Genomic DNA, 26,454 nt, shown 5'->3' with positions numbered 1-26,454 from the left:
AATTCACACAAACACACGCGCACTCGTACTCTCCAAGCATACATATGGTTCATGTTGCAAGTTGTTCCGCCATATACACATTAGCTGTGCCAAAATAGCCGGCTAGTGTGTAGGTAGCAGTTCATTGCTTGGAACTTGTCAACCCGTAAGCAGTGGGAGACCTGCTGATGACACTCGCCGCTATCGGCTGGTCCGTGCTTGTGGAGTGTTCACAGCTTGTTGCTTGTCGGTATGCTCCGTGCGGACGAAATTCATGTTCATATGTACATTTATACGAGTACGAGTGTATTATATTTCTGCTGTTGTTGCTGTTTTCATTTATTGGCTCTTCGTTGTTTTTGTACTGGAAGGTACAACGACAAAAGCTTGTTTTTCTTATCAGTACATGCAGCTATTTACACTTGTACATATGTTTATATACATGTCAATTGTATGTATGTTTGTCTGTATGTGTGTCCTTGCATGCATGAATGAAATTTAAAAGCACTTTTGTGCGCTTATTTGGGATTAACATTGGAATTGTAAATCAACTTGTTGACTCAGCAGATTAATGTGAATTTTGGCAGATTAAATGTTAATTTTCGGTTAGTTTGCATATGCCACACATACGTACGTATAAATGTGTCTATGCCGCACAGCTTTTTTTGTGAAGTGTATTGGCTGTTTTTAATTGTTGGTTTACTTAAATTTCCCGTTAACAAAAAGTGGCAATTAAAAAACGGATTTTATGCAACAGTGTTTAAAAATGTTAATCTCCAAACAGTAGAGACGAAATAATTACAAAATTCCTATTACACAAAGTAAGACAAAGTAAGAAATATATAAATTTTGCAGTAAATATTTTTTTCTCTTTTTTATGGAATTTAAAATGTTATATTTTCCAATAATGAATCCATTTCAAATTAGAAAAATATATACGAGGGGTGTTCAAAAAATATCGCGAAGTATTGCGACCGTTTTCTTCGATTGCAGGGGCGTGGTGCATTATGAGTTCTTGCCACAGGGAAGAACGGTCAATTTGCGCGAAGCAATCCGCCAGAAACGCCCGGATTTGTGGAAGAACAAAAATTGGCTTTTGCACCACGACAAACGCCCCTGCTCACACATCGTTGCTTGTGCGCGACTTTTTGGCCAAAAACAACACACTAATGATGCCGCAGCCACCGTATTCCCCAGATCTGGCCCCCTGTGACTTTTTCTTGTTCCCTAAACTGAAGAGGCCCATGAAAGGACGACGTTACGCTTCTCTTGACGAGATAAAGACGGCATCGAAGGAGGAGCTGAAGAAGATAAAAAAAATGATTTTTTGAAGTGCTTCGAAGATTGGGAAAACCGTTGGCACAAGTGTATAATATCTCATGGGGATTACTTCGAAGGGGACAAAATAGATATTCATGAATAAATAAATAATTTTTGAAAAAAACACAAAATTCGCGATACTTTTTGAACACACCTCGTTTTTTATTTTCCATGGCTTTTCAAGCTGATTTGAAGTATTTTCCTCATTATAACTTCAACACATTCTCAAAAAAAAAACACACACCAATTGTTAAGGAAATTCAAATGTTTTTTTATATTTAATGTGAAGTACAACTGCTATAATAAAGTTCTGAATATAATAGAAATCGCTTCCACAAATTCTTTTCGAGGAAATAATTCGACGGACTCAACTTTTTCCACTAAATCAAGTCGTAAGTCATGAATAGCACGTGCAATGTTGACTTCTAAAGCTTGAAGAGAATCTAGTTTATTGCTTAAGACCAATGACTTGAAATAACCCCACCATTTAATGTCACAATTTCTTGAAATAAACGAATTTCCAAACTTTTCTCGCAATAATTCGATTGTTGTAGGTACAGTGCGGCACATAGACCCGTCTTGTTGAAACTAGATGTTGTCAAGATTGCGACCATAAAAAGTTGGTTAGCATCGTTCTATACCGCTCACAATTGATAATAACGGTGTCACCAGTTTCATTTAAAAAAAAAATACGTACCGATGATTCTACCAGACCAAAAATTGCGACAAATTGTTAATTTAAGTGAATGTAATGGTTGTCCATGCATAACTTGTGGATTTTCTTCGCAACAGAATCGACAGTCTTGTTTATTTATCGCACCACTCAAACAAACGTGAGCCTCATCGAAGAAGATGTTTTCTTAGAAAAATCGTTATAGTTTTCAAGCTCTTCCTAGGTAAAATCAGCAAATTCAAGACGTCTACGGTGGTCCATTGGTTTCAGTTCTTGAGTCAGAAAAATTTTATATGGATGTAAATCCAAATCCTTTTCGAAAATACATCAGATTGTGGTTCGAGACAGTCCCAATTCTTGAGAACGTCTTGGAAACGATAAATTAGGGTCCTCAGCAACATTTACCTGAACGGCTGCAATATTTTCAATGTACGCTCGAAATTTCCAACTATTCGATGAATAGTGTTCACAGGTGGACGATTATTACCACCATCAAATGGCAGAAGCGCACGAAAAATTGCAATTGAAGAACGATTATATTGATAATATATGGAATGGAATGAATAATATAATTGGCTGGTTTTTTGGTTAAATATTTCGGAAGATGTTATTCCGTTCGAAGGAAAATTCTTTTTCTTATTTTTGAATTTTGTATTCAAAATAATGAGCATCACCAGATTTTGAATATTTTGTCTTGATTTTTAAGTTTTTTTATTTTTAAATTAGAAATTTTTCTTACATAATGCTTAGTCTGGAATGATCTTTTGTTCTATTATTTTGCTTTTTTTCAGTTACATGGTATGCTTCCGACATATTGTAGGTTCCTCAGCTACGTTGTCAAGTATTTCTTTTGCGACCTCAACTCGCCGAAGTTTTTGTTGACTTAGGTATTTTGGTACGAGTCTAACATTGACATGCTTCACAACCAAAATATATTGTGTCGATCCATAAGAGATGATGAGATTTTCTACAACTTCTTTAAACTTTGGTGTATGGACGATTCGCATTAGGCACTGAATGCTTTAGGCCACTCCAAAAATGTGTTCATGCTGCCGTAGATCCTATAAAATAGGTCATGTTTTTTTCTGAATAAAGAAGGGGTTCTACTAGATTCCAAGGTTTTCTTTTTTTCATAATGAAGTTATATACATGAAAATTAATTAAGAATTTTTTTGGGCTTAGTTTCTTTATTACCTAATATTTATTTATAAAGAGTACGTCTAATCTTTAGTGAAAATATTAAGATCAACTCTTCCTCCGATTCTAATAGCTCTTTTGTTATAAATTGAATTTTTTTCTGTCATGCCTTATGAGCTTTCCTATTGTGCTAAAAATCTTTCTTTCGATGTCATAATTATTACCTCTGACGCGTCGCCATTTATGTTCTAATTATTGAAATCATGATCATTTTTAACATTATTAACCCTTTCAGTGGATTTGTCGAATATATTCGACATTGGATGAGCGCGCTTTTTCATGTCAAAAAGTAACTGTAAACGTGTTCATAAGTTCTTGTTGTTAAATTACACTATTCTGTGAAAATACTTCGGCTCGTCAGTTCCGAATAAAACACGTGTAATGGAACTTTGGGAGCAAACTTCTTTCAAAGCTTTTTTAAAAATTTCATATGTTTTATAAACTGCAGAATTTTATTGTTTCGTCAACTATCCAAACTTATGTTCTTCTATCAAGAAGTGTTTCTATTTAATTTTCTGTTGGATTGTTGAAGAACAGGGTATGTTTTTTCGATTGATTACAGTTTTTAGAAATTATTGAATTAACATACTTTGATTCCCTTCAATAGGAGAAGTTGTAGATAATACTGCTTTTGGCTCTTGCAAACAAGCAAAGAATGCTAAATATGAACATATATACACACTTGGTTGAAATTTTAAAGCTTTTACAGCGTAGCATAAACCAATACGACTGGTTAAGAGTTTTATAATTTTTTTATTTATGATTTCTACCCCATTTCATTACCTAGATCTGACTTATTCATCTTATCTTTCGAAAAGTTCGAGTTTTATTTTTTAGTGTCGAAAAAATCTGAGTCTCATAATTTGTTGGTTTCAGTTTCAGTTTTTAAAAGCAAACATTGAAAGGATCTCTTTTTGAAGTATTACCTCAAGAATGTTTGCGCAATTTTTCCTCCTTTTATAGGTAGAGTATATTAAATCTAGTTATTTAAAAAGCTTCGCCAGTTCCCAATTAAATTCTTCAATTTAAACACCAAAATTAAAAGCCAACTTCCAATTTAACACCTTTCTTTCGCTGCCTTTCTCCACCTCCCCTTTGTGTATAAAACGATTGACTGCAAGCCGTGATTACAAAGAAGAAATTGCCAACAACAACAAACGACGTAGTAAACAGAGGCACGCACTACGGCATTATTGGACGGGGGATGACATGCCGCCGAACACAATTGCGTGGATTAAGTTACGGCGGAGACCAAAGGATAAAGTATAAAGGATGAAGGATGCGCATTGGACGAGATAAACGTGAAAAAGCCGGCCGACAGGCGCCGGTTGATTACAACAAGCGCTATAAATGTTGACAATGAAACCCTCAATAAATGCACAACACACGAACCGGTACGAATTGGGTGGTGAGCGACGGAAGCGCACAGTTGTAATAAATACAACAATAACAAGCAGGAGTGTGGCAAGTAGGGGAGAGAAGTTTGCGTAAAGGCAGTGCGAACAAAAATAGACGCCACTAAATATGCGCAAATATACAAGTTAAATGTATTGCGGAGATGTAGACATACTATATACGCATCTATGTACAGTGTATACATACATATATACATTTTTATATAATTGAACTTGAAACCCCGCAAGAAGCTGAAATTAGCAAACAAAATCACCCACTAAAAATATCACGCCCGCCCGCAAAGGTGGCTGCAAGAACAAAAATAAAAACAACAACAACTAAAACAACAATAACATATCTATGTACATACATAAGGATTATCTGGTAACTAGGATAACTGACTCATTTTCATGAGCAAATGACGGCCAGCTGTTCGCCTGGCAGGCCGTAAATCTTTACGTGTTGCAGCCAGCATCCCTTAGCGCCCAACCAGCAGTCGATAGCCATAGTCAACTATGTATATCTTCTTCAGTCACTGTCAGCGTTGTTTTTATTGCAATTTTTTCTGCTTTCGCCACAACATGCACATCCTTCCTTCCTTCCTTCGTACCTACATACGTTTCCAGCAACGGCGCTAGGTGTGTGCCATTCACCCCTCATGCAGAAACACATAAATATTTTCACCACCTTTCCACACTATTCATTATGTCCACGCACACACACGCACACATGTAAAAAAAACTCATACATTTGCACGTGTCATCGGAGCAAAACTGCAAAAATGCGACGAATTTCCCAATAGACTCTTCGCCAAACATATCTGTCTGTCTGTCTGTCCATACTGTCCGCCAGTTGCCGCGGTGGCAGGCCATAAAACTGACATTGTACACCTCGTCTACTCATATATGGCAGTGGCAGAGTGCGCCGAGCGCAGCAGCTGGACCTGGTTGGCATGTGACGTTTGTTTGTTTTATTGCGAATTTTTTGGAAAGGCTTAAACAATAAAAACACTAAAAATACCAAAAACACCAAACAAACACTTTACACCAAATTTTTTTGGAAAAGATATAAAGCGAAAATGGCACGCAAGCGACCGAGCCGGACATTATTATCTTTCGACGCCTGCTCAAGCTCGTATTTGCGCGTCGCTTTATTCTGAGGATGAGTTTATTTTTCGGTTTTACCGCAGGACAACTCGCAATGACAATGCAAGACATTGCGACGGACCGGCAGGCTTACAGGCTCATGGGCTCGGAGGCTCACGGGCTCACAAGCTCACAGGCACACTTCGTTAGCCCAGCGCTGTTCACGTGCTTTTGTTATTTTTACTTGACGCCACAATGCAGCTGAGTTTTTTAATCATTTACTCCTCAACTTGCTGTTGTATGTTCGGCAATTTTTTACAACCCCACTTACTTTTATTGTTTGCACTTTTTTCCATTCCGTAAATTGCGGTTGCTGTTCTTCACTCAGTCAACACTTGGCTTTTTTTTTGTTACATTGTCGAAAACATAATAGTAATATGTAAGTGTTTAGGAAATTAAAAAAGGAAAAAGAAAAAAGTCGATAAAGATGTTTCTTTTGTGGATTTTGGTGTCTCTGGATGTTACATGAGTACAATATTCTCTCCGATATCAAGTTTTTGGACCTGGCTATATTCTACCGTATTTTCTGTCAAACAGCTGTTGTAGCAGACATCCGGTAAGATATCCACTCTTACTGCACGAATCCGAGCGGACGGTCAACTCTTACAACCACTGAAAGGTGGATTCTACTGAGATCGATGAGTTAACTGGACCTCCGCCGATTTATCCTGAGGTTTTGCGGCTGCACAGCTTCTGGTAGTCGATCAGCGCTTGTTGATTTGGTAGATGCCCAACAGTTCAGTAGCGAGCTACAGGATCCGTTTTCATTCTGCTGTTACTGCGGCTGAAGTGCGTGTCCTATCAATCTTATCAGTCCAAAATAAGAGGGTGCTAGAGATAAGGCATCTAGAAAGATCTTATTCCACTATGAAGGAGTAAGTGCGTCGGAGCAGTAGATACACAGCTATTTTGGAGATCCCAAGTGCAGCCAGGTCCTTCTCCATCTTGTCTTTCTAACTGACAACCTCCTAACCTAACCTCTTCCTCAGCTTCCTCCTTCAGGTACTGTGTCGTATACTCTCAGAGCTGGAGTGTTTTCATCCCTTTGGACGACATGACCTATCCGGCATAGCCACTGTCTGTTCATTCATTAAACCATGTCAATGTCGTTTTAGAACTGTTCAAGTCAGACTACCGTGATCTCCGTCGCAAAGATCAGTTTCTATACCTAACCTAATCGGCCCCGTTTCGGCGATATTGAATCCACTATTATGGAAATGGTCTTATTTGAGTTCACCTGATCAATAGTTGAAGAATTTTAGACCTTGCCCCTAATGAAAAAACAAGGATTATACTTCAAAGCATTCGTTTTATTCAAGAGTTGGCAAGGCTTTTTATACCTTACTTGTGGTCTTTTTGGGTACTTTGGACTTTTGATATTCCTAGTAAGATTCGTATAGTCCGAATATTGTCATGCTGTTCGTAGATCGAATTTGGAGTCCTGAATTTGGAAGGTGTACTCCCTGCTTTATTGAAAGACTTTCGCCATTTTGGGTATTTTTAAGTCCTTCTGATTGACAGCTCTTTATATTCCTTTGTTAAGCTAAATTTGTAAAATCAGATGTCATGAGATCCGGAATAAAGTTATGAGTCCACTTACTGCTGTAACTGGAGAGATAAGGTATCATGGATATGTGTTTGACTTGTTGGAATTAGGAGATCGCTCCAGGGTTAGTTAAAAAGCCGGCAGAAAGAGCAATATTTAGTATATAATCGACACTTTTGAAGTTAGTTTAGGTATACCAATATAAAGTGGCAGGACGTTAAGCTACAAAATCATCGATGAGCATTATTATTAAGGACCCCGTTCCTACTACAGTCGAGTCTACGTAAGAGGTACGGACCTGGATTTTTTATCCAGTGAAGAAATGCCAACTCAGCAGAGTTCTGCCGCTACAACAATTTACTGATTTAAATTTTTACAATTTAAAATCCAAGTCTTCATATATCTTCACATATTTTCTCTAGCTGTAGATAAAAAATTTAATATCTGGCTCTCAGTGCACCGCCGTGTTTACGAACTCACTTAAAATCATTGAGATAACAAACGAATTGCATAGAGCTAGCAAATCCATTGAAAATCCACGGGAGACAGGCAAAGTAATTGGAATAACACTTCAGTGACATTTAAGAAAAATCTGTTTCTAACAATTATTTGCCTTCTAGTTCAATAAGTAATAACAATTTTGTATCTACTTACAATAAATCAGTTGTATACTTCAAACAATATCACGTTGCATGCCACCCCCACGCCAATGCTAGTTGAAAGCAATCTACACTGCTTGTGCAGAACACTATATTACCGGTGTGTCGTACACGGGACAACCCTCAATGTTTTCATTTCCAATTCATTGGCTCGCACATTTATATTTATATGTAGATGATCTGTGGAGCCGGAGCCAGAGCGAGACTGTGGCAAAGGCGGATTTGGTATTCGCAAACGATTTGTTGCTAGCTCAATTTTCCATTGTCATTGCGGCGGCGGCCACGGCGGAGGCTAGTGAACTCTCACCCTCACACGCCGCATGGAGATTCGCAAATATACCAGCAACAAACAAACACACGTACTTGGATGTCTAGATGTTGTTGTTGTAAGTTGTTGTTGTTGTAGTAAGGGCAAGTAGAGAGATGAATGTGCCGCGCGACACCAACTTCAAGTGTAATTTGTGGCATCTGTTTGTCTTTCGAATTGAATTTCGGGTTGGTTGCACGCCAGCGCGCCCTCGCAGCATGTACACACTCACACATATACATACACATATGTATTTATATCGAGACGCGCACAATAGTTGCAGCGGGCGTCCAGCTGTTGCTGTTGCTCTTGAGTTGCTTATTCGCGCCACAATGACATTGGCACTTTTGCTGCTTTTATTGGCACGTTGGTTAGTCTGCTTGTAATTGTTGTTGTTGTTATTGCTACTGTTGTTTTTGTTGCAGCTTTTGCTGTTGCAAACTGCGCCACTGAATGCCATGCATATTCCGAAGTCGCCGAACGGAGTTAAATTCAATTGAGTCCAGCTTCGTGCTGGAGCATTGTCGCAAATGCCATTTTTGTCTCGTCCACAACTGCTAATACACTCCAAGCCAACGAGCAGCGCACAGCTGTCGCGCGGACAATACTCAACGGACTATTTGGCAAATAGTTGACTTTCCGCATTACCAGCTTACTCTTTCACTTATTTGCATGACTCGGCGCTGGCGCTGGCAATGGCGACGATGACGCTCATTCATTCGCCTGTCGCTTGTCAGCGTGGTTCGTTGCTTTGGCTGCGGCTGCGGTTCTGGCGTTTCTATCGCGTCGATTGCAATTGTGCGGATTGTCTAAAATGTTGGCAGCTGCAGTTAATTTTCATTGGCATTTCACTAATGTCACTTACTTCACTTAAAGCACACACACTTGCACATATACAAATATGTGAACATGTAAAATACGGCTTTCGATTAAATGTGGATTGACCTTACTTTGCCGAGGCTGGAAATTGAGGGTATAAACACGCATTGAAATGCCTCAAACACAACCCACTCACATATATTTATTACACCAACACTCGCACGCACACATACACATGTCCGTCTGACGCGCTATAATCTGTGCAGTCAATGCAAAGCAGCAATTATTGTAAATAGTAATTGACGTGATTGCTAGAAATATGTTGGCAAGCAAATGCAACGGCAAATGACTCGCATTAGTCGGCTCAGCGGCAAAGGAAACAAGCAAACGACGCAGAAGCGTTTAGGGGAAGGCAGCGTAATCAGTGTATGTGCTTTGAAGGCACATTTGCATTAGAAATTGCTTAAACAATACACACACACGCACGCACATATATTTACAACCAAGTTGGTGGTGTTAATTTAATTAAAAAGAGAAGTTTTTCACAAACACACTCACATTGATTTCCTCGAGTAGTGAAAAAAATCTTTGGTGACTCGGTGATTAATGAAAAATTATTGGCATGGTGACATCTTGGTCAGAGTTAACGATTTGAAAAAGAAAATTTTGCCGATGTTAGTGCTGAAAGGTTTACGGGAACAGTCAAGAGGGAAGTGTTGAGTTGCTTCCACCTCAACTTCTTCCATACAGCTTCTGCAGATGGCGTCTGGTAAGTTTCCCAACCTTACAGCGTGGACGCCAATAAGGCAATGGCCTCCTAAAAGTCCCCCGATTAGCGAGAGACTATCCTCAATGAGGGCAAAGAGATCACTATGGTGTCGCAGCGCTTGCCAAGTTTTCACGAAGCCTAGCTATTTACCCGCTCCCATTCTACCGATAGCGGTTCTAGGGTACCTTTCCTTGCTAGTTTAATGCCATCAGCTTTGCAATTTCCTGAGATTCCGCTATGGCCTGGTACCCATTCTAGTCTTATCACAAAGACACTTGATGCTATTGATGGCGAGGTTAGGCACTTCTCGACCAACCCTGAACGCACTGTTAATGAGTTTAAGGCTAGTATTGCCGCTCTGCTATCTCTCCGGAGCAATAGATCCCCTTAATGGGTAAAAGCTAAGCAGACTTTATTATCGCTAAAATCCAGCCAAGTTTTCCCTTTGTTCGGATTCTTATAGAAGTTCGGCTCTTTTCCTTCTAAATTGAAGCTGGATGAATGGTTAGGTTAGTACGTCGATCCTAAAGAGGATCCTAGTTGAACGGCTGAGAACTCCGGCCTATTGAGATTCTTAATACTTCCAAGTAACAAACGAAAAGCGACTCAAAATCGACAAAGTTTTAAATCTGCTAAAAATTCGTTGGGGCGGCTAATATTAATCCGGCATTTCTACCGGTACGCAGAAAATATGACTTACTCGGTCTTGCCAAAGCAAAATTAGTAAGCGTCCGACCAGATTTTCAGGCTTACCACATATACGATTGCAGTAAAATGAACTTTGTGGAGAGCAAGTAGATCTCTGTGTATATCCTGAGTTTTACGCTATCTCGCAGTGGCATAGAAGTTGCTTGTCGACACGCGCCTGCTAAACGAAAGCGAAACCCAGAGGTCTCGCTAGTATGAAAGAGGACAATGGATATCCAGTTCGTTTCCAATTCGATGTAATTGGAACGGGTATGCTTATTTTCTGCAAACTCATTGGATTTGCAGTTTTCAGCGATTTTGCTATGACCAAAGACCGAAAGAGTTGTCTTTCCAGTAGCTTATTGCTATAGATAGTGAGGACAAACATTCTTTGACTAACTTTGAGCGCACCGCGAAGGAGCTTAAAGTTAGTTGTTGTTGTTATTGCCATGTTGACAGTCCTTGATAAAAAATCCGGGTCCGTTCCGGTTACGTAGACCCAACTGTTGTGAGATCTAGCATTGAAAGATCCGGCACTTCGATAGTAATGCGTAAGCTTAAAACTATCTTTAATGAAAAGATCATAACAAAAAGGCTTTACTCTAAGCTTAGCTTCGACTTATCCTTAAATAACTTAACTGCGTCTCTTCTCAAGGAATTTCGCCCATTTATTTATATTCCCACGATACGTGAGCAGAGAAAAAGCTATAAGGTAAAGATTCTGTGCTGCAGTGATTTAGGTTTTCAGGAATGCAGTCGAAGAAGAATGTAATTTTAGAATGTATCAGATACAATTCTTTCATTTAACCAGTTTCCCTGAGTCTTACAACGAACGACCTTCGCAGCAATTTAAGCACACATTGATCAATCGTTCTTGGAACACTTTTTAAGTTTTTAGTTCAAGGAGTATTGTTTAAATTTCAGTTTTGAGTCTTCGATCTGGGTCCGTTCCGATTACGTTGACCCGACTGTCGTGGGAACGGATCGATATCTTTTCTTAAAGACCAGCGGTCAGTAGGGCTCATATGAATTGCCTGTCTGTTTGGAATGATTTCTCCTTCTTTCTTGATCTAGAGACCGATCTTGTTTAATGTGGAGCAGGTGCTTTTCCAATTCTAAATTAAATGAGTTTCCAGAGATTTTTTTTGCCAAAAACTTTTACTTAACTTAGCCACTCAACAACAGACAAGATTTTGGTTTTCCTATCAAAAGTACTCCTTGTACACGAAGCTTTTTATTTTCATATAAATTTTATAAGTTACGACCACCCTAATGTCTGCAGAGGAGAATTTTGCAATCGCTGCCACATCAGACCGGTTTACTGCTACAAATCGATGGCAACACAGTTAATTGCTTAGATTATTTGATTAGCCGAGATGCTCATAGTCTATGCATCTGCAACGAATCTGTGTATACTCGCATGTGTGTGTGTGTTTAGGCGAAGCAAAGGAAGCCATATATCTTCTGTGAACTCTTCAACAAATAGCACTTTAATGACACTTAAATGGGTGACAAATTGTTGGAAGCGGCAAAAGTACGTGCAATAAAACTTCTTTAAGCTCTTTAGTATATACATACATATGTGGATGTATTTATACTTATATACTTTAGTTTATATATATACGTTTGTGTATATAGTTTTGCTCGACGTAATCAAGACATTAATTTAAAGACTTGAATGGAACTGAACTCTTTCGTTTTTTGCCTTAAGTTTTGTAGAGAAAGTGTTGGAACTTATACAAAGATTTTTAAAATGAACTGTGAGGTAATAGTTTCTTACCCTTATGTAAGTTATTTGTGAGAAAGTTCAGAATAAGATAAATACAAAATCAGAGATCTAATAGAAATTCAGTTGTTAAGAACTGTGTTAATTTTTGTTGCTGTTCCCAGTTTTTCATGCTCGTCCAGTTTCCTTACATGTTTTACACTTTCTTTTTTTAGTTTACTGACGTTGGTTTTACAGCGACCCTTTTCGATTTGCCACTACCTTCTACTCGAAAAGTTGTTTCCTTATCGAAAAAATATGTAAGTAGCAGTAACGTTAACCGGTTGCACTCAATACTTGAAAGTATATGGATCTTTTTAAGGCAGTATAAAGGTTCGATATGGTATTTCTTTAGAGTCTGTGCGATTTATACCAGTTTTACCAAATTTTGTGCCACTCACTATGCTCTAAGAATAAGGTTCACTAAATTATATTGTATGTGATTTATACCAGTTATTTGTTCGACTTCGATTTTTCTTTATTTTATTATACCAGTTTGCAACAGTTGCGTAAGTTTTGCCAATTCACATAAAACTTCTATAGGATATAACGTTCATAGTTCCTAAAATGCATCTAGTAACGACGTCAACTGCTTTTACAGAAACGAACTTCTTTACAATTAGTGCTATCAGGAAAATTCGAAAAATCTTGTTTCTATTTATTTATACCAGTTAAAGGGATTTATACCAAATCGATATTGTTTGACACGCCACACTTTAAACTCTGTCAACACCCAGAATTCGTTCTTTATTTGACTACATCAGTTGTAAAATTTATACCAGTTCTTTATACCAGTTTATACCAGTTGCCTAAAGTTTGCCAATTCACAGAAAACTACTATGGGGTAACAGATTCACAGTTCGCAATTATAAAATGCGACTAGTAGCCGCGTCAACGGCCTTTTCAGATTTGAACTAGTCCAGAACTAGTGCATTCATGCACACTTTAGTATTATTATTGTTTTTATTAACCATTAAGGACCCATAAATAATATACAATAAATTTCAATTTAATAGTATTCTTAACAGTACCGCATAAAAGTCATGCAACTTTAAAATTTGTGGCAACTATAAATATTTTAAAAGCCAACTAGGGCTTTTAGTTGGAAGGTGCTGTAATTGTATACATATTACTTTTAATTTTACAGCGTTTTAATGACGAAATGAATCGTGTTAAAAATATGCCAAGCTAATGAGTGAATGTGAGCTAAAAATGTTGGCGACTAATTAAAAGTGAGTGCCTCAAATGAGCGCAAGGTTGGGGTTGCAGCAGATTTTTGAGCACGTGCATAGAAAACTGTGCATGGAATTCATATACGTATGTTTGTGTGAGTGTGTATATGTATTTTTTTTAAGAGTGTGTGTGTGAATTTTTATTTATGCAACGCCAAGTGCATGCGCCGCCAGCTGCGGCACAAACTACGCAATTTGACGCACGAGCAACAGCACCGGCAATAATAATAAAAACGCACACACCTCATTTACAGCTCGTCGTCCCGCATTTGCCGCACAATTAGTGACAGACGGCATAAGGGAAATGTGCTTGGTTGCAAAGGTGTTGCATGCACATAGCTTCATCTCAACATATAGTATATATACAGTTAGATCTATGCACATGCCTATATAAAGCGACAAGTCTCGATGTTATGTTGCATGCAGCTAATGTTGCACTGGCAATCAGTCGGGCCATGAATAGCGTCTAAAAGGGGAATGTGTAGCTTTGAGTGGCAGCAGTGTCGCCTTGCCGAGACGCACAGCGGTGCAGCGCATAAATTGCCAGAAATGACGATGACAATAGCAACAACAAACACAACAGCATAATACAAATAAATTTTAGTGACAACAAAATGCTGCAAGTAAGCGCAATGAAAGGCCGTTGCATGTTGCACGTTTGCGCCAACAAGGCGGCAATCAGCGGAAGGAGTGCCTTAAACGGCTGCGGATTTAGTGAAGATTTGTTGAAATTGGAAATTTTTTATAACACTTTTTTTGCTGGTCTGTGTGTTGTTGCTTTTTAATAGTTTTGCGCTTGATTTATGAAAATTTGTGCGACGTTCTTTCGCTTCATTCTTTTCTGCTTGCTTATCACTTTGTATTTGCCCACAATAAAGTGTTGCTAACAAAGTAGCAGCTTGCCGTTAAATTTTACTATCACTTAGCTGCCACATAAGTTTTGTTTTTTCGATTTCCACTACTCCGTTTCGAGGTTAATTAAAAGGAAATGCAGAGAAAGCAGCGAACATATCTGTGTAGTCTCGTAGACACAAGCTTCTGCAGCATGCAACCACTTAATTGGACATCGCAAAGCTTCTAATTCGAGTAGTCGCTAGCAATTGCTTGAATGTGTAGAAAAATAAATGCTTGTAGATTATATTAAAACCGACTTACCAACCAAATCACAGCCACTTAGACATGCTTACATATACAGCTGCACTTACAGGCACACACCTTGCCACATATACTTCTAGATACATATGCCACATGTAACTCCAACGAGACATTCGTTGGTAATTTATGTTCATAAGTAAATCTACTCATCTCGGCTGTGAGCGTGTGGCAAGTAGTATTTAGTATGCCAATGGTGTCTCCAGCAGTCGCTGTGGCAGCGTCGATAAGCTGAGCTTGCATCCTTTGCTTAAGCACTGGCTTGCAGGCGATTTGCACCGTTGGCTGCACCGGCTGTTGGCTCTCGTGCTGTGGTACAGTTGATACTTCTGCTTCACCCACAGCTTCGTGCATTGCTAAATGTCAGAACATAAGTCAACACTAATTGCAATTTACAGCAACGCGCAACAACACAAGCAGATGTACGAGTATGTATGTTTGTCTGTATGATCGGTAGAGACAACTGTGAACTCGTATAAATATACTTGTATATACATCACGTTTGTATAGGTACGTGAGAGGATTTTAGTTGATTCTTGAGACGAAATTCTTAATAAAAAAGTAATTTCCAAATATTTCGTATGAAAATTTTAATTTACATAAATTAATTTATAAAATTACTTATATGAGTATCTGTAGAAAGAGTTAAACAAATAAAATATGTTTTGTAAGAAACTCTCAGGGATGCTTAATGATTACATTTTATAAATATAAGCATATACTTGTATTATTAGCCGGAATTCAGGGATTCAATATGAGAAAGTATACACTATTTTCATAATATTTTTCATAGACCTAGGTTAGGTTAAACTGGTAGGCCAATAAGCCACGCATACTCCAGTTTTGGTTCTTTGCGATGCCGGATGAAGTTCAGTCCCTAGGTTCAAGAGAAGTAGTCAACCTTTAGAATGCCTGCACTTGACACGAATTTCAACAGACTCTGCGGCCTCACTATCGATACCTTCTGTAGTGCATCAGTGACAATGCGGAACTAGTGCACAAGTGATCCTCTATTGTTTCTCTAAAGCCTTGTTCTAAACATTTCCGGTAGTCTTCTCGATCTGTCACTCTATGGGCGTGTGCCGCCATCAGACAGTGACCAGTTAGTATTGCGATCATGTTCCTACAGTCTCTTTTATCGAGTGCCAATTGGAATTTTGTGTTCTTCCGAGCTACCGTTTTGTACATGGCTTTTGTGATCTTGGCCCCAGGTAGCTCGTTCCATCAGGTCTTGATTTTCTTTAACATGCTTCTGTCCAGAACGTCGTATAGACAATACATGGGGTTTCCACTGTTGATCACGTTTTCCGATGTTAGCCGTACACCATTCTTGGCAATATTGTCCATTACTTCATTGCCCTCGATACGAGGTTACTGCCTGGATTGCCGCTTGGCTGTCTACGTAGATTTTGACTATGAAATTGCCTGTAGGTGCATTAGGGGCCGCTGTTTTCCGGCAGTTTAAAAGGTTCCCTTTTGCCTAACTCTAGATAGTAAATACATTCCCGCATTTAGTAGAGATGTTTAGAGTGTTGCTCATAGCTAACATACCTTTCCGCCAGCCGTCTCTTTTTAGGTTTATTTTGAGCCTTTATTGAAAAGTGGGGTAGTCTAAATATAGAACCATATATATTGAAAGACTTATATGTTTTAAATGCTTTTTAGATAACTGACAGTAACAACTAGGCAACTATTTAACTTAAAGTTTATCTGTCATCTTTATTGAAACATTTATGACATCTTCGCTCTATCTATGGCTATGTTTTTCGTAAATAATTCCATAAATTAATATTGGTATTTAATTATCCACAAATGAAAAAACGCGCATATTTCCTTTGCATTAAATTTTTTGTTTAAAGTTACCACCTTAAGGTAGGCAACACTTTTATTAGTTCAAATGATGCAATCGTTGAAGTGTTTTGAATAATTTTACTAGTATTTTAAGTTTGAGAAGCTGTGATTAGCATACGAGTATATTTGACTAGTGATAAATTGTAGTTAAAACTTAGGATCTTGGGCGAAAGGGTAAAGTTCACACGTCTTTAATACCTAAATATACATTTAAATAATCTAATAATTGGCGATTAATTTTGAAAAGTTTTGGAATCCCTTGTTCACGTTGCCAGAGTTGCAAGAGGATCTCCGAAAAAGGTTTTTGGTTTCATAAACAAAAAAGTCATCGTTGGTGTAAAAATCACTTCAGATTATTATTTCTCCAAAAATATTTGGTCTCTAAGTTTCAAATTTTTCATGTCTGGCAAAAAGTCAATTTAATATAAAAATGTCCCTTTAAAGCGTCAGCTATTTTTACACCAGCAGTTAACATTGTATAGTACATATAAACATACAAAGCAACAAACAAATATATATATACGAGTAAATATACATATATATACGAGTATATATATACATATACAAGTATATAAAAATATATATTCGCATTGTTGCTTTACTAGGACGACGACAGCGGGCACTTGTTTGTGCATATCTTTCCACACATCCATGCTCCCATGTCCTTTTTCCACCGCAAAGCTCATTCACTCACACATACATACATTCATGCTTATTTCAGCATACTTAAAGTCATGTATAAATAAATAAGCAGGAGAAGAGTATATGTTTTTTCAATGAATTTTTCGACTATCTGCTTATTTGTGTTTGTGTTTACTACAACTTGTAACTTGCTTGTTAAGTAAGAGAGTTAACGGTGACTGCTGTTCACACACAAGCATACACATAAAAAGTGAAAAAGAATGGCGAGTAGTTGCCATGCAACGCAAAGATACACAAATATCTGTTGGTATGTGTGTGAAAATGTCTGTGTGTGTTTGTGTATTGAAGAAATTTGCTGCGGGACTCAATTCCAGCTGGTAGTGGGTATGCATAGGACTGCTGCCAGGTAAGCAAATTTAGTTAATGACTAAATAAATAAATAGAAATGTTGTTTGTAGAAAATTGTATTTTGTAACAAAGTGTAATATATGTTTTTTTTATAATATTTCATGAATTTATTGATTTTCGAAAAAAAATTTCATAATTTGTAAACGCAAAAAAGTTTACCATGTTCCTAATTGTAGGCAACATTTAATTTTTGTCAAAACTAAAAAAACTTAGCCTACCTTTAGGGTTGAATAAACTTCTTCTTCTTCTTCTCTATTAGCGTAGGGGAGGGGATGTATCGCCTTCTCACTTCAGCTCGCTGTCAAATGGATTTTTTTGGCTACCCAGAGGATACTTGGATTACTTTCCAAGGTAGCGCTACAATCTTCGTACATACACTATAGCATAGAGTTGCCATACAAACTGATAGATCAAAATCGAGATAGAGATCTTTTTATACCCCCTTATGCTATAAGAAATGCACCTGTGAAGGGTATTATGGCTTCATTTCAACTGACATCTTGTTTCGTTTTATTGACCTTACCTAAACGTAGGCAAAATTTAAGATTGCCTACATTTAGGATGAATTTTACTTGGTAATACATATATACTGCTCAATTTCTACAAAATTTTCGGAAATTTAAATATTACTTCATTTTGTTTCTTAGTAATCTTTTTTTTATATTTCTTGAGTTTTTTTAGTGCCATAATCCTTAAACCCCGCCACATGCTTGCTGGGTATAATCACCCTTTCAACTTTTTTTATGCTCCTTCTTGTTGCCACATGCATATGTATGCGTATTAGCATTACTTAGTCCAAAGCTAGTGTGCTCGTTTGTAGACACGAATGTGTGTATGTATGTGTGTGTGAGCAACTCTTAATCGAGCTCAGCAGTGTCGAGCTTTAATTAATGGCGTCTGTTTTGTTGACGTTTTTCGTCGTTGTTGCTTGGTTTGACTCAAACTACGGCAGCGGTTTTGTTTGGTTGTTATTGTCAATTGTGCCACAATCTTGCGTACAACTGTGCATGTGTATTTGTTTTGTTTATTGCGCTCTAACAGCATCCTTTCCTTTCGTTTTTTTCTTGCATTTGCTTTTCTTTTCGTTTTTGTTTCGCTTTTTTAGCAAGGTATGTCGGTTGTTGTAGTTGTTGTTGTCGCTACAAAACGTCATCGCCCTCTGCGAGTTAGCGCATGCCGCAAAGTATGGTAAATTTAATAGCTGTAGTGGTGACGATTGCCGGCTGCGCCGTTTGTCGTTCGTCGCTCATCGTTCGGCTTGTGCGCCCATTTGTATGCAAGAGGAAATGCGGTAGAGAATTGTTGTTGCTTTAATCCGTTTACATGGAAAAACAATAGTTAGGCAAATATTGTATGAACATGAGTGGTTGCATAGGGATGGGTAGTGTTGTTGTTGTTGTTGTTGGGGAGAAGTCTGCAAGAAAATAAATGTCGTTTTGAATAACTTTAATTAATGCAGGAGCACAGATTTGGAAAATGGTGTGTTAAACTCAGGATGAAGGTATTTCGTACTTGATGAGAGTGAAAGAAACAAATAACAATTTAATATTGAGGTATCTAGAGGATATTTTTAAAGAATTGTTGTAGTTTTCAAGGCGTTAGAATGAAATTTCAAATTATTTTCAGTAAAAATCGAAAATGTTTGTATCGAAAACTCTACTTTCGCAAGATAATTTTCAGAATTCGGCTATAAGTTTTATTTGATGATTTTAACAACGTTATAGCGTAGTAGTGAGTACCTAGCACCACCTTTCTGGATACCCGGTAACTGGGCACGGACTCATTTTTGATGAACAAATAAAATTACAAAATTTCTTTCCAAATTTCTGCAATAGAAATGTTTTTCGTATTAAGTTCTTAGCAGTTTTCAATATCTTGAGCGACGTCATTTTCTTTCCTAGATTGGAAGTGAGCATGTAAATACATACATGTGAAGATTATAGGCCAACAAACTGTTTAAGATTTATGTAATGATTCTGTAATACTTCTTTCCAAATCTTGTAATGTAACTCTTAAATAATAAATCTGTTTACAATAGACAATTCTCTCTCGATTCTGGCAGTTATAATATAGTTTTGAGGTATCTTTAAGTGAAGCGATGTCCTCAGTAATAAGTAGTAAAGAGTTTTTCAATAAGTCACTACAAAAGTAGACCGATAGGGACAGCAAACGATGCTTTATTTTATCTCGCTCTTTTGACATTTCTCTTCAGTAAAGTTGGCCATCATCAAGAAAAGATATAGATCTAACAATCAGTAGAAATTATTAAAATTGACTACCGAAATTCGGAGTCAGCGGCCACAACTTTTAGAGTAGTTTTTGCGCCATTAAAAATTTTGAAAATACTTTTTTATAATCCTTTATAGAACCCGAGTATGAAAAATCAAACATTAATCGAAATATAAGTATTATTCATCAATGGATTATACAGGGTAGGCCATTTAAAGTTGACCCATTTGTTTAAAAAGAACAAAAGAAAACAATGTTTTTTGTTCATTTCAAAAATAATTTATTTTGGTCCAAGGGGATTTGTTTCAGCTAATATTTAAAAATTAGATCGCGTAAATGGGCACCTTTAGCTTTGACAGCTAAATGCACTCTTTTTTCGACATTTTCCATGACTTTGGCCAATGTTTCGGATGATATGGCGGCTGTTTCACGTCGAATGTTGGCTTTCAGTTGAGCTAAGGTCTTTGGCTTATTAGCGTATAGCGTATACCTTGGATTTCAAATAACCCCACAAATAAAAGTCTGGTGGCGTCAAATCTGGTGATCTCGGTGGCCAGTCAACATCACCATTTTTCGATATCAATCGCCCGGGGAAAAATGGTCGCAATAAATTGATTGTTGGTCGAGCTGTATGGCATGTAGCCCCGTCCTGTTGAAACCAGAAGTTATCCATGTCATTTTCGCGAATAATGGGTATCACAAAATCCGTTATCATGGCTCGATAACGCTCACCATTGACTGTTGTCGTGGCTCCATCATCGTCTTCGAAAAAATACGGTCCGATGATCATATTCGCGCAAACACCGCACCAAACTGTTACTTTTTGGTCGTAAAGAGGCTGTTCTTCAATTAATTGAGGATTTTCGGTGGCATAAAATCGGCAATTTTGCTTGTTTACGCCTCCATTCAACGAGAAATGTGCCTCGTCTGACATGATGAGTTTTCGCCAAAAGTCAAGTTCGTTTTCAGCCATTTCGATGGCCCATTTGCCAAAATTAAGGCGTCGCGGATAATCAGCTGGGTTTAGTTTTTGTGCCATTTGAATTTTATATGGAAACATCTTCAAATCTTTATGAATTATGCGTCGGAGAGTGGTGCGAGAGATGTCTAATTCCTGAGAGCGGCGATAACTCGATGTCGATGGAGTCTCCTCAATACTGGCTCGTACAGCTTCGATATTTTCATCAGAACGTCTTGTGCGTTGTCTGGATGCATGACTGGCATTACTGAGATTACCGGTGTTCACAAATTTTGCGTATAAAGACTTAATTGTGTTCTTAACTGGAGCACTTTTCACTTTATTTTTTTTGCGAAACGCACGATGAGTTAACACAATTGAAAAGTTATTTTGAATATAAAGCTGAACAATTTCAGCGCGTTCTTTTGGAGTGTACTGTTCCATGGTATAAATTGTCTTCGAATGACGCTTCTAACGCGGTATGACATTAGCCGATTTGTCAGCGCTGTTAAAAGTTACAGCGTTGCCAGATGGGTCAACTTTAAATGGCCTACCCTGTAATTCATTGATACTGATTCATTGATGGTTTGATAGAACTGAAATACCACATGATGATTTTGGATGCCATACATTAGAACATATACTATGTATATTATACATATTTGTCTAGATTTCTTACAGACGCCAATGCCATAATCAGTTTTCTATGAATAATAATACTAGAATAAGTATTATTCTTCCTGTCCTTGTTGGAATTTTTTTCATTGCTGAGGTCCCAGTTGCCTGGAAGGCTTAGTTTTGGTAAAAATTATGTTCCACAAGTTCACTGCCGAAGCGGTTGAAAACTACTTGGATTATTCTTAATAATTTCGATGAAAAATTTTCTTCTACAAGTTCAGTGATGAAGCGCTATGAAACTTTTAGTATTATTGTTATTAATTTTGATTAAACTTATGTTCCACAAGTTCACTGCCGAAGTACTCGTTAACTATCAGGATTGTGTTTATTAATTTTGTTAAAAAATAGTGTTCCATAAGTTCACCTTGAAAGCACTTGATAACTATTAGGATTATTCATATTATTTTTGTTGAAAAATGTGTTCCACAAGCTCATTTCTGAAGTATTAGGTATTTATTAGTATTATTCTTATAAATTTTGATCAAAAACTGTGTTCTTTAATTTCACTGCCCAAGCGCTAGGCAAATACTTGGATTATTCTTACGAGTACTAATACTAGGTATTCATTAGAATTATTCTTATTCATTTTCAAACAAAATTTGTTCCATAAGTTCATTGCCAAGCAATAGGCAACTTTTAATCTTTAATTAAAAGTGTGTTCAACAAGCTCATATGGAATGAAATCGTCCTCTAAGAAGGCGCCTAGTGCTTCTCTTATGAATTCATTAGGATCTCAGAGATAGTTTGTGTCTACCATATAAGGTTTTCTGAGAATACTAAAGAACCGAAACTTCAATAAGTTCATTATGCATTAAAGTCGAAGTTCTTTAATGCTTTTGAGAAAACATTTAGGCTATAAAATTGTAGTTCTTTGATGCAATTCAAAGATTTTGTAAGAATGAGAGCTATCGGTATTCTGCAGACCAAATAAAAGATTTAAAAATACTTTTCATTTTCATGTTGTGATCTATGTGAGGAGAGAAATCTTATGCAAAATGTCTGATATCGAAAAATACTATATTCAGATATATGAATTAAATTCAGCCAATTGTCAGACTGCCAAAGTTGCTCTTAGCTAATCCGAGAGGTTACTTTAACTTAAAGAAAACAAGTAAGGAAGAGCTTAGTTCGGGTGTCACCGAACATTTTATACTCTCGCATGATAAAGTGATAATCGAGATTTCATTATCCGTCATTTACATATTATTTTATTTTGGTTCCTAATGTATATATTGTATTATACAGAGAAGACATCAGATGGGGTTCAAAATAGCGTTATATTGGAAGATGGTATGGTTGTGAACCGATTACCCCCATATTTTGTACATATCATCAGGGTGTTAAGAAAGTATTATATACCAAATTTCATTGAAATCGGTCGAGTAGTTCCTGAGATGTGGTTTTTGGTCCATAAGTGGGCGACGCCACGCCCATTTTCAATTTTTAAAAAAAGCCTGAGTGCAGCTTCTTTCTGCCATTTTTTCCGTAAAATTTAGTGTTTCTGACGTATTTTGTTAGTCGGTTAACGCACTTTCAGTGATTTTCAATATAACCTTTGTATGGGAGGTGGGCGTGATTATTATCCGATTTCTTCCAATTTTGAACTTTATATGGAAATGCCTGAAGGAAACGACTCTATAGAGTTTGGTTGACATAGCTATAGCAGTTTCTGAGATATGTACAAAAAACTTAGTAGGGGGCGGGGCCACGCCTACTTTTCCAAAGCAGTTACGTCCAAATATGCCCCTCCTTAATGCGATCCTTTGTGCCAAATTTCACTTTAATATCTTTATTTTTGGCTTAGTTATGACACTATGTAGGTTTTCGGCTTCCGCCATTTTGTGGGCGTGGCAGTGCGCCGATATTGTCCATCTTCGAACTTAACCTTCTCATGGAGCCAAGAAATACGTGTACCAAGTTTCATCACGATATCTCAATTTTTACTCAAGTTACAGCTTGCACGGACGGACGGACAGACAGACATCCGGATTTCAACTCTACTCGCCACCCTGATCACTTTGGTATATATAACCCTATATCTGACTCTTTTAATTTTAGGACTTACAAACAACCGTTATGTGAACAAAACTATAATACTCTCTTTAGCAACTTTGTTGCGGGAGTATAAAAAAACTGATAACAAAAGGAAAGAAGCACATAGTCAAACCAAAAATAACATAAAACTATTTAAAAAAAATCAATATTTACAGCCCTTTGTTAAGTAAAAAGAAGAATCCGCTTCACAATTATCCAGCTACTCTTTGGCACTGGAAAAAAAGCAGAAAAAAAGTCGGCGAATGAAATTAAATCGCCACTTTGCCGACAAATGCAATAAAGTGTCTGCGAAAGTGTGCAAATATGCAAGCATATTTCCAGGCGCCAACGCCTCCCTTGCGCCGCCTGTACACCACGACAAAGACGATTGCCTGTTACAATGTAGCGCTTTCGCGTTGTCAACCTCGCCTCCTCGCCACCTCGCTGATTATTGCGGAAATCACATTTGCGCGCGCAAATGAGTTGCAATTTAAATGGCGGCGGCAGCAGCCAACTGACATAATGCCACATGTGGCATACGCCGGCTGGCTCGGGTGCTACCGACTACTGGCTGCCTGCTACTAGCGTGGCAATCCGCACAAAGGCCATAACGGTACTACGTGCGCACATGCGTTTAAATTAAGTGCGCACAGATGAGTTCATTTTATTTATTTCGTGCGCGTCCGTATTGTTGTTGTTCGCCATTTACGGCGCGCCGCACTTGCAACTGTTGCAAAGCAAAAAGAAAATGGCCAGAATATCATCATTCACAACAACAACAATAAGGCGTTGCCATTTAATGCACGCGCGTGGATTAAGTTGAGTGATTTTCGCTCGGCGCGTCAGCGGTTGCATGGCTGCTGTGCGGATTTTATTGCCGCCGCCGTTTTCACTCCTAATGAACGCAATTTGCCGCCGTCGCTGATTTGTTTTCGGTTTGCTGCCGGCCGCATTTCCATCTCATTTGTAATTTACGCGGCGTTTGCAATTAGCAGAAACATGCAGCCGGCTGCCCAGCCAAATGTGCCGCAGAAATGCGCGCCAAAGTTCGAGCCGATGAGTTGCATGTGTGCATGTGTAAGTATGTATGTATGTGTTATGGCGTAATGAAGTCATAAAAGAAATTACGGGCAAAAACGCCGCTTTAATCAAATCTGTAACGCCAATCGAGTGTTAATCATTGGCTGACAAAGCGCTTGACACAATGGAAAGCTGGTGTTTGCATGGACAATGGCAGATTTTCTGAAGCTGATGCTTGTTTCATCAGTTGGTTAACGTAGGACTTCTATATTTTGAAATTTCTTATATATGTATATTTTGAACAAGAAATTCTTTGGAATACTTTAAGGAGATAGTCCTAATGGTAGTTAGAATCTTTTTTGGCATCACTTCGGTATTTAGAGGGTTATGTGTGGTGGCACTTCTCATTTCAACCGAGTTTATAGACTTCTACTCTAAGAAATTTACAAGTAGTTCACTAATAAATTAGACAAACCTCGAAAGTTAGTTCCTAAAGCTTATTTCTCGGTGGTGCAGGTTAGGTTAGGTTATAAGGTCGGTCTTAACAGGGATCACACTTGGACAGCTTAGAACGTCAGTCCGTTGTGGTACCTAGAAACTCCTATATATGAACCATAAGAATATTTAAAAACGACAAAGCGCTTTGAGCCTAATTTCTTGAGACCACTAATGTCAGCTTCGATGTCTTATGGTTCGTTGAATGTAGGACTTCTGATATATTTCAGCCTCGGCCATGTAAAGGCTGGTCAATGGAGCAGAAAGTGCCTGTATGTTTCCACCACACCCTCTTCTATACAACGTTGACAACTTATTTCTCGAAAATTTCAAACGGGTTTGAATTTTTACAAGACTCCGTGTTTCTTGGTATAATTTGTATGTTATGTAAATGTTTTTGACCTTCATACATTTTGATCGCTTTCCTTTTTTATTCCGTAAATATGTTTCGACCTTACTTTAGACGCTTTATATTGTTCCATTTTAGCTGGCGTTGTAGCGGAACATGGAATTTGACTAGTAAACAGTCCGTTTCGTACTCGCTAATAATGAATTATGGAAGAAGAAATCGAGTTCGTTAATGTAATACCAAAAATTGGTACTTTTAAGAATCGTGTCATCTCTACGAGCTGAAAATTCAGATTGTGGGTACTTTGTGCTTCAAGCGTTATTCAAGAATTCGGCACCATATAGATCTAGAAGTCTTAAGATCGCTCTCAAATCTCTACGGGATCGCTTAAGCTCTTCTTCTTCTTCTTTAATGGTGTAGTCACCGCTTACGCGGTTATTGCGGAGATAATAAGAGCGCGCCAGTCGTTTTTATAGCTATTTTAATCGCTTTTAACCATCTCTTCTCGTTTGAAAATAAGATAATATCAGCCGAAATCATAAGAGAACATTAACCAGTAGAAAAAGACGAGGAAATGTTTCAACAACAAATGAGTCTATGTAGCCAGAATGAAGTCAAACCGAAGACTGTCAAAGGAGTTATTGTTTTGCTTGTCAGCTGTCTAACTCGGTCCATCAGGGCTTCAGGGTCAGTCTTAGGAACTTATAACATATTTATGAAATCATTCATATGATCGAAGTAAGGTATTCATTCTAAATCCAATTTTTGTTGGGCGGTCTTACCTACTGCAGCTGCAATGAACCCTGGAACCTGGATATGACTGCTGGCTGCATCGGTCTTTCAGTCGTTTTTTGAAGTTTAAATAGACAACTCACAGTATCGACGAATAAGTTCCACAAGTTTCCAAGAGTTCAAGTACATAGAAGTAAGAGTTCGATTTTAGCATTTGCGAAGGTTATTTCCCTCTTTTCACCTAATTTTCCTAAAATCTCTCTTTCAAAGCCGATTAATATCCGTTTGACTAGCACTCCATCTTCAATAACTGTGATTATCTTTCCAAATTTGCTCCAATCACTTTAAATAAAGAAATTGACAGTTGTTGTTGTCTTAGCCACTCACCCACACCTTGAAATAACGGCTCTATT

At 37.8% G+C, this 26,454-nt stretch overlaps 1 protein-coding gene and 1 long non-coding RNA gene across 4 annotated transcripts in view; one reads left to right on the top strand and one right to left on the bottom strand.

The window, feature by feature from the left end:
• Positions 1-26,454, top strand: part of LOC105228810 (netrin-B) — a 590,578-nt gene that overhangs the window by 4,324 nt on the left and 559,800 nt on the right. The gene's annotated exons all lie outside the window — the stretch shown is intronic.
• Positions 1-26,454, bottom strand: part of LOC125778337 (uncharacterized) — a 178,286-nt gene that overhangs the window by 62,764 nt on the left and 89,068 nt on the right. The window lies entirely within an intron of this gene.

Source organism: Bactrocera dorsalis, chromosome 4, assembly GCF_023373825.1.
Source record: "Bactrocera dorsalis isolate Fly_Bdor chromosome 4, ASM2337382v1, whole genome shotgun sequence".
Lineage (NCBI taxonomy): Eukaryota > Metazoa > Arthropoda > Insecta > Diptera > Tephritidae > Bactrocera > Bactrocera dorsalis.
This window is presented reverse-complemented; position numbering and strand designations above follow the sequence as displayed.